Source organism: Chrysoperla carnea (genome assembly GCF_905475395.1).
Source record: "Chrysoperla carnea chromosome X unlocalized genomic scaffold, inChrCarn1.1 SUPER_X_unloc_43, whole genome shotgun sequence".
Taxonomy (NCBI): domain Eukaryota; kingdom Metazoa; phylum Arthropoda; class Insecta; order Neuroptera; family Chrysopidae; genus Chrysoperla; species Chrysoperla carnea.
Window position 1 is genome coordinate 22,501 of NW_025408171.1, and position 10,000 is coordinate 32,500.

At 28.8% G+C, this 10,000-nt stretch overlaps 3 non-coding genes across 3 annotated transcripts in view; all 3 read right to left on the reverse strand.

Moving 5' to 3' along the window:
• The window catches only part of LOC123304361, a 4,576-nt gene extending 2,664 nt beyond the window's left edge, over positions 1 to 1,912 (reverse strand). The window contains exon 1 of the ribosomal RNA XR_006536388.1: positions 1 to 1,912. This exon is cut by the window's left edge and continues 2,664 nt beyond it. This is a non-coding gene — a ribosomal RNA (large subunit ribosomal RNA).
• Positions 1,913 to 2,547: 635 nt separating this feature from the next.
• On the reverse strand, positions 2,548 to 2,702 carry LOC123304362. Its single transcript, XR_006536389.1, has one exon. It is a non-coding gene; the product is annotated as a 5.8S ribosomal RNA (ribosomal RNA).
• A 954-nt stretch (positions 2,703 to 3,656) lies between these two features.
• Positions 3,657 to 5,811, reverse strand: LOC123304358. Its single transcript, XR_006536385.1, has one exon. It is a non-coding gene; the product is annotated as a small subunit ribosomal RNA (ribosomal RNA).
• Between the last annotated feature and the right edge of the window lie 4,189 nt (positions 5,812 to 10,000).

Sequence of the window (10,000 nt, forward strand, 5' to 3'; positions counted from 1 at the left end):
GATGGCGGCTCCAGATGGCCTCACGGCCAATCCTTCCGCGCACACCACCGCGACCCTCCTACTCGTTAGGGTTTCATGATAAAAGATAAATCTTTTATCGAAAATACCAACTAACGGTAGAGTATAAGCATGACGCTTCAGCGCCATCCATTTTCAGGGCTAGTTGCTTCGGCAGGTGAGTTGTTACACACTCCTTAGCGGATTCCGACTTCCATGGCCACCGTCCTGCTGTCTTAAGCAACCAACGCCTTTCATGGTATCCCATAAGCGTCAATTTTGGCGCTTTAACTCTACGTTTGGTTCATCCCACAGCGCCAGTTCTGCTTACCAAAAGTGGCCCACTTGGCACTCTGATCCATATATAAAAAATATATTCTCATAGCTTCACATTATAAATAATGTTTTTAAGCAAGCTAGAGATCTCACCCATTTAAAGTTTGAGAATAGGTTGAGGTCGTTTCGGCCCCAAGGCCTCTAATCATTCGCTTTACCGGATGAGACTCTTATATAATGAACGCCAGCTATCCTGAGGGAAACTTCGGAGGGAACCAGCTACTAGATGGTTCGATTAGTCTTTCGCCCCTATACCCAGTTCCGACGATCGATTTGCACGTCAGAATCGCTACGGACCTCCATCAGGGTTTCCCCTGACTTCATCCTGACCAGGCATAGTTCACCATCTTTCGGGTCCCAGCGTGTACGCTCTAGGTGCGCCTCTATTATAATATAATCCGAAAACTAAATTATAATAATATAAGACGCCCTAGGAGTGCGATATTTAATACATAATATAAATATATCCTCCTTTTATCATTTATAAAAAAATATAAATAATATTTACTTTCATTGTGCCTTTGGGTTTCATAAAATTTATAAATATTTCGATGAAAAAATATTTTATTCCCAATGACTTGCGTACATGCTAGACTCCTTGGTCCGTGTTTCAAGACGGGTCCTGAAAGTACCCAAAGCTATATCGTCGCTGACAGATAAATTTTTAATAAAAAAAAATGAGCCAGTTCATTATCATACACCTACTGACAGTTAAATAGTATCATATAACGGCATAAAATCCGTATATATAATATGTTTTAATAAAAAAACCTATTTATACTCGTGGTGGATCTGAACGCGTTAATAACGCGACTCAATATCAATTTATAATTAATACCATCAAACAATTAATCAAGAAACATAGGCGTTTAACATACACAAAATATTATCAAAAAATAATATTGTACATTAATCAACGCACCAATGCCTATAGATTAATATTTAATGGGTCGCAACGTCCTACAAGATGAGAAGTGCATACCTCGTTATCATACAATTAACAATATACAGCAGTGCATATATTTTTACTAAAAATAAATTCCTAATAAAAATTTTTGTCACATGCTAGTACAAATTGGTTGATTAACGATAAAAAGTAAATGAATCTCATCTTTCGACCTTTCGGGTTTCTCAGGTTTACCCCTGAACGGTTTTACGTACTCTTTAACTCTCTCTTCAAAGTTCTTTTCAACTTTCCCTCACGGTACTTGTTCGCTATCGGTCTCGTGGTAATATTTAGCCTTAGATGGAGTTTACCACCCACTTAGAGCTGCACTCTCAAGCAACCCGACTCTAAGGAAAGATTCACCTATCATCAATAATAATCACTACGGGCCTGGCACCCTCTATGGGTATATGGCCCCATTCAAGATGGACTTGGATGTATTATATAACAATAGGTTTATATTGAATCTTCCTAAACACTACATTCCCCAAGTGTCTGTTTATCAGCCACGGGGTTCAGTGCTGGGCTTATCCCTGTTCGCTCGCCGCTACTAAGGGAATCCTAGTTAGTTTCTTTTCCTCCGCTTAATAATATGCTTAAATTCAGCGGGTAATCTCACCTACTCTGAGGTCGTAAAAGTTTTTAGAAGTATTAAAACAAAAATTTTTTTTATATATTATGTTTTTGTTATATTTTATAAGTAAACAATTTTCTTAATTATTCATACTCAAATTTTTTTAATATTATTATATAATATTATTTTTATATTTATCTAAAGAGAAGAAAATAAAAAATAAATAATTATATATATTAATTTTTTTCGAGTATATTGAAAATTTTATTACAAATAAAATATTCCATAACAAAATATTAATATATAATATTTTTGTTTATTCTTCTTTATTTAATATTTTAAAAATATATTATTAATATCATTTATTATTAATATTATTATTAACATAAAGTTTTATAATATTATATATAAATGATAAAAAATAATATTGATATATTAATTTAAAAATGTCGACAAATAATAAAAAATATATAAATTTTAAATGCTATTAAAAACATTTTATATTTATTTTTTTCTTATATTTGGCGTAAAACATTCATATATAAATAATTTTACATTTCTTTTATAAAAATTTTATTTATCAATTTAATTAAATATGAAAAAATAAATTTTCTTTTTTAATTATTGATAAATTTCTTTTTCATAAAAAAAATTTTATGTAAAATAATCTTTTATTATATTAATATAATGTATACGACCCTCAGCCAGATGTGGTCCGGGAACAGTATCCAAGGACCGCAATGTGCGTTCGAAATGTCAATGTTCATGTGTCCTGCAGTTCACAAGTTGACGCGCAATTAGCTGCGTTCTTCATCGACCCACGAGCCAAGTGATCCACCGTCCAGGGTAATCTTTTTAAATTTTAAATGTAAGTATTATTATTAATAATAATCTTTATTTTTAATATAAAAAATAAAATTATTAATTTATATATCTTTATAAATTCTTTTAAAATAAAAAAATTTTTCTAGAATATAAATTATATATTTTATTTTAAATATATATATATATAAATTAAAGATATTATGGTATTAATAAATATATACATAACATTTTTGATATTTTTGTTAGTGCTAGCTAGATATAATAATTAATATTTGGTATATTTTATAGAAATGTATTTATTTTTTTTTTATAAATTATTTTCTACATAAAAATATATATAATATTAATATGGTACAAAACAAATGGGTTTGTTTTTTAACATAATAACTTTTAATAAAAAAAAAGAAATATCAAGACAAAACATAAAGAAATTTAAATTTGAAATAAATTTTATTCTTTAAAAAAATTTTATCTTGTGTTTTCTTTATTTTTATTATATAACATAGAAAAATAAAAATATAGATTATATCAATTATAATCTTATTTTATTTTTCTTAATAGAGATTATATACATATAAACAAATAATTTCAATATATTCTATTTTTAATTTCACTTTTTTATAAGAGAAATTATTTATAGATTTTATTAATAATTATTGTTTAATAATAATAATAATATTGAATATAAAAATATTTTATATGTAACAAATATATTATTAATATTTATATAATATTCTCTATATTATATGTATAGATATATTATGTGTATAAAAAAAGTTTGGCGTATTACTTTAATATGATATCATAACCAAAATAAATCTCTTTTAACACATAATTACTATTATATATTTTTAACAAAATAACATATTAATATGTAATTTTGTTAAAAAAAATATTTCTTATCAATAATATTTTTATTTTTTGGAATATTTAAAAACAATACAAAAAATATAAATAAATATATTTTATATATATCGTTAATGATCCTTCCGCAGGTTCACCTACGGAAACCTTGTTACGACTTTTACTTCCTCTAAATGATCAAGTTTGGTCATCTTCCCAGCAACATCGGCAATATCAGAAATATTGCCGCGTACCAGTCCGAAGACCTCACTAAATCATTCAATCGGTAGTAGCGACGGGCGGTGTGTACAAAGGGCAGGGACGTAATCAACGCGAGCTTATGACTCGCGCTTACTGGGAATTCCTCGTTCATGGGGAACAATTGCAAGCCCCAATCCCTAGCACGAAGGAGGTTCAGCGGGTTACCCGGACCTTTCGGCCTGGGAGGACACGCTGATTCCTTCAGTGTAGCGCGCGTGCGGCCCAGAACATCTAAGGGCATCACAGACCTGTTATTGCTCAATCTCGTGCGGCTAGAATGCCGCCTGTCCCTCTAAGAAGAATTATTTGTACGCCGGCAGTAAAAACCACATCAAAAAACTGCGTACCCATACACCATAACATATGCAACATAAAGCACAATATATACAAAATATAATCTTGATCGTTAAATCTCAAAAATACATGCATATATAAATACAATACATAACACACATGAAAATGAATGAAATGGGAAACAAACAGCCGATGGGCCTTGAGATGCCGGTAAAGTACGTCTATTTAGCAGGCTAGAGTCTCGTTCGTTATCGGAATTAACCAGACAAATCGCTCCACCAACTAAGAACGGCCATGCACCACCACCCACCGAATCAAGAAAGAGCTCTCAATCTGTCAATCCTTCCGGTGTCCGGGCCTGGTGAGGTTTCCCGTGTTGAGTCAAATTAAGCCGCAGGCTCCACTCCTGGTGGTGCCCTTCCGTCAATTCCTTTAAGTTTCAGCTTTGCAACCATACTTCCCCCGGAACCCAAAAGCTTTGGTTTCCCGGAAGCTGCCCGCCGAGTCATCGGAGGAACTTCGGCGGATCGCTAGCTGGCATCGTTTATGGTTAGAACTAGGGCGGTATCTGATCGCCTTCGAACCTCTAACTTTCGTTCTTGATCAATCAAAACATTTTTGGCAAATGCTTTCGCTTCTGTCCGTCTTGCGACGATCCAAGAATTTCACCTCTAACGTCGCAATACGAATGCCCCCATCTGTCCGTATTAATCATTACCTCGGAGTTCCGAAAACCAACAAAATAGAACCGAGGTCCTATTCCATTATTCCATGCACACAATATTCAGGCAAAATTTGAGCCTGCCTTAGCACTCTAATTTGTTCAAAGTAAACGTACCGGCCCACCTCGACACTCAATTAAGAGCACCGCGACGGGATTGCAATTGGGGGCTGCCACCGCTCTTAACGGTTAAACACTTACGACAAATTACATAATAAAAATATATATAATGCATTAAATAAATAATAACACTAAAATATACTTTATACATAATCTGTACCACCCACCGGTAGGACGTCCCACATAACATGCTAGTTAAACAATGCGAGCATTGAACCAACAGTGTAGGACACAGATTCGACTACGAGCTTTTTAACCGCAACAACTTTAATATACGCTATTGGAGCTGGAATTACCGCGGCTGCTGGCACCAGACTTGCCCTCCAATGGATCCTCGTTAAAGGATTTAAAGTGTACTCATTCCGATTACGGGGCCTCGGATGAGTCCCGTATCGTTATTTTTCGTCACTACCTCCCCGTGCCGGGAGTGGGTAATTTGCGCGCCTGCTGCCTTCCTTGGATGTGGTAGCCGTTTCTCAGGCTCCCTCTCCGGAATCGAACCCTGATTCCCCGTTACCCGTTACAACCATGGTAGGCGCAGAACCTACCATCGACAGTTGATAAGGCAGACATTTGAAAGATGCGTCGCCGGTACGAGACCGTGCGATCAGCTTAAAGTTATTCAGAGTCACCAAATTAAACGATGCAAATTAAAATTTACACCGATTGGTTTTGATCTAATAAAAGCATTCCTTCCATCTCTGGTCGGAACTCTGTTTGCATGTATTAGCTCTAGAATTACCACAGTTATCCAAGTAAATGTGGGTACGATCTAAGGAACCATAACTGATATAATGAGCCTTTCGCGGTTTCACCTTAATTTGGCTTGTACTGAGACATGCATGGCTTAATCTTTGAGACAAGCATATGACTACTGGCAGGATCAACCAGGGAACTATTTGTATTTATAATATTAAATATATAATAATATACATGATATTTTTGTTTTCTTATTATAAGAAAAAAAATTTTCATACAATAATTATTAATATATAATAATATTATTACAATTTCATTTTAAATATCAGATGGTCTCACCCATTACTGATATAAATTTTTTTTTTTTTTATATCTCTATTGTTTTAAAATTAATAGAAAAAACATATGAGATATATATATTATTATTAATTTTTTTTTTTTTTCAAATATATATTTTATTATGTCATTTATATAATTTTTTTGCTTTTACAAAAAGAAATATATAACATGTTATTCATAATAAATATTATTGAATAAAAAAAAAAAAAAATAATTATGATTTTTGTCAGACCATCACCAAATGGGTCTTAAAATATTTCAAACATTTTCTCATACTCGTCGCTAGATTGAAAGCGTCATTTATTTTTTAATTTTATTTAAAAAGTTAATTTTAAATAAAAAACGTTATAATAACACTTAATATTCTCGCTTGGTATGAGGTGAGTCAATGTAATATTATTTATAAAAATAATTTTTATATAAATATTGTGTGCTCATATGGGAGTGTAAAGTTTAAAACTTATAACCCATGAACTTGCTTTGACAAAAAAATTTATATGTTATTCTATTTATAATCAATAATTTAATAAAAAAAAATTTTTTTTTTAAATATTGATATAAAAAGATATACATATAGAGGTTTTTTTACAAAATTCTCATTAATTTTTTTACAAAAATAATAATACAATATTTAATATCAAAATAATCCAAACTGATTACCATCCAGACTATTATCAATATATATAAGATTGTATTATTATTCATTTCAATACATATTTATTAAAACTGAGATAAAATTTCATATATTAATAAATATGCATGTGTAAAAAAAAAAATTTTTATATAATAATTGAAAATGTTTTTGCTATTATTTTGTATACATACATTAAATAATTGATAACAATTTAATACATGTACACCTAAAAAATAATAACAGCATATACATATTCGAAACATTACTAGCAAAAAAACCAAAATACAATATTAAATATCAAAATAAACCAAACTGATTACCATCCAGAATATTTTGAGTATATATATATATAATTTTGTATATTTTGCGTTCATGTTAATAAAATATATAAATGATACATATTTGAAAAGTGTTATTCTTCTTCTGTTTTTTCGTAATATCATGGTGTCCATAGACATGCAAAAGCGTCATACCAAGCCATATACATACCTACACCACCTTTGTTGAATGATACACGAACAGTATGAAAATTAAACAACATATTCAATATCATTTTATATTATACTAAAATAAATGTTATTCTATTAAGAAAGTGTATATTTTTAAATTTGGCATTCATTACATAGTCAAAATACAATAATAATATAGATGATACATATACGATAATTGTTATTTTTCTTTCTGTTTTTTCGTGATATCTTGGTGTCCATAGAATTGCAACGACGTCATACCAAGCCATATACAACTCTACACCACCTTTGTTGAATGATACACTTAGAGTATGAAAAATAAACAAATTATACTATATCATACTATATCATATATGTAAGACTGTTGAACATAATACCACAAAATACACTATTTCATATAGATATACATTCATTCTTGTCAACATAAAAGTACGTTATAAATGATACATATACAATAAGTTTTATTCCTCTTTCTGTTATTCCGTAATATCATAGTGTCCATAGAATTGCAACGACGTCATACCAAGCCATATACAACTCTACACCACCTTTGTTGAATGATACACGGACAGTATGAAAAATAAACAACCTATTCTATACCATTTAATATCATACTAAAACATGAAACAAATGTTATTCTATTAAAAAGTGTATTATTTTATTATATTTAGTATTCATTACACAGTCAACATACATAAATGATACATATACGATAAGTGTTATTCCTCTATCTGTGCATCCGTAATATCATAGTGTCCATAGAATTGCAACAACGTCATACCAAGCCATATACAACTCTACACCACCTTTGTTGAATGATACACGGACAGTATGAAAAATAAACAACTTATACTATACCATACTATATCATATGTGTGAGACTGCTGAACGTAATACCACTAATACACTGTTATACATAGATATACATTCATCTCATTAACTTACACGCACTATCCATCATATATATTAAGACATTACACCCGGTGCTTCAAACTCAAAATATGATAATGTTTAAAATGGCTTTAAACATCATAAACTTTACAGAATAATCAAAATTTAAAGAAAAAAATTTTAAAAAAAAAATTTTTTTCAGCTAAAAATTTTTATTTTGGGACCAAAAAAATTTTTTTTTGCTTTTATCATATTTTATTAAATGAAATTTATGCATTATAATAAATTATTCAATAAACATTAATAATTATAATAAATTATTAAAAAATTTTTGGAATTAATGCAAATTTTTAGAAAAAAATGTATATTTTTTTTTTATATACAAATCGTACATGTTATATTGCGACAGGGTACCGGTATAATACATGTGATACATATGTAGATTTTCGAAAAAATTTTTATCCTTTTAAATGGTCCTAAATACTATATAAAGGTAAAATATATAGAATTTTTCGGGATTCATTAAAAAATTTTAGGGAAAAAATTTCATTTTATTTTATATACAAATCGTACATGTTATATTGCGACAGGGTACCGGTATAATACATGTGATACATATGTAGATTTTCGAAAAAATTTTATCCTTTTAAATAGTCCTAAATACTATATAAAGGTGAAATATATAGAATTTTTCGGGATTCATTAAAAAATTTTAGGGAAAAAATTTCATTTTATTTTATATACAAATCGTACATGTTATATTGCGACAGGGTACCGGTATAATACATGTGATACATATGTAGATTTTCGAAAAAAATTTTATCCTTTTAAATAGTCCTAAATACTATATAAAGGTAAAATATATAGAATTTTTCGGGATTCATTAAAAAATTTTAGGGAAAAAATTTCATTTTATTTTATATACAAATCGTACATGTTATATTGCGACAGGGTACCGGTATAATACATGTGATACATATGTAGATTTTCTAAAAAAATTTTATCCTTTTAAATAGTCCTAAATACTATATAAAGGTAAAATATATAGAATTTTTCGGGATTCATTAAAAAATTTTAGGGAAAAAATTTCATTTTATTTTATATACAAATCGTACATGTTATATTGCGACAGGGCACCGGTATAATACATGTGATACATATGTAGATTTTCTAAAAAATTTTTATCCATTTAAATGCTTCTAAATACTGTATAATGCAAATATATATAATAATTTACAGAATTAATACAAAATTTTTATTGTACAAATTCACATTAATAGTTAATTGGTTAAAAAAAAATTTCAATACACAATGGGAATCAGGCTATTTTATTGGAACTTATTTATAATTAATTCATAATATATTTTTCTATATAAATTGATTAATTGATTTTACATTCACCGTGTAAACGTATACACCATTCAAGTAACATAAAAAAAAAAAAAAAAAAAAAAATTATTATTATATTCTAGTAATACATAATAGTTATTCGCTAAAAAATATTTAATAGACAATAAAAATCTGACTATTCTGTTGTGAACTTATAAATTATTGATTCAAAATATATTTCTCTACCTAAATTTATTAATTGTATACACGCCCCCATGTACGTTGTTCAAGTCATATATTATTTTGCATAAGGATTACAAATAAATATTATATAATAAATAAGAGTTAATAAAAATTTAAAATTTATTATCCATTTTAAATTTATCAGCTAAATAAATATTTTTACATTCTTTTAAATTATTACTTTTTATTGTATTAAGAGTATATATCTAGTTTTATTAATCTTAATCCTTTTACAAGCACTAATATTATTTATACATAATATATTTTTATTTTATGTATGGAAAGCATAACTTGCTAAATACATCCTAACAATTTAAAAACTTTTCATTTGATTAATATTATTTACAATAGCTAATATTAATAGAATCTGAATAATCAAAATTATTTCTTTAAATATATGAATTCCGAATGTAAGTGTCCATCATAATACTTCATTAAGTTTATATTTGGCTAGCAACCTGTTATGCATAAATTGCTT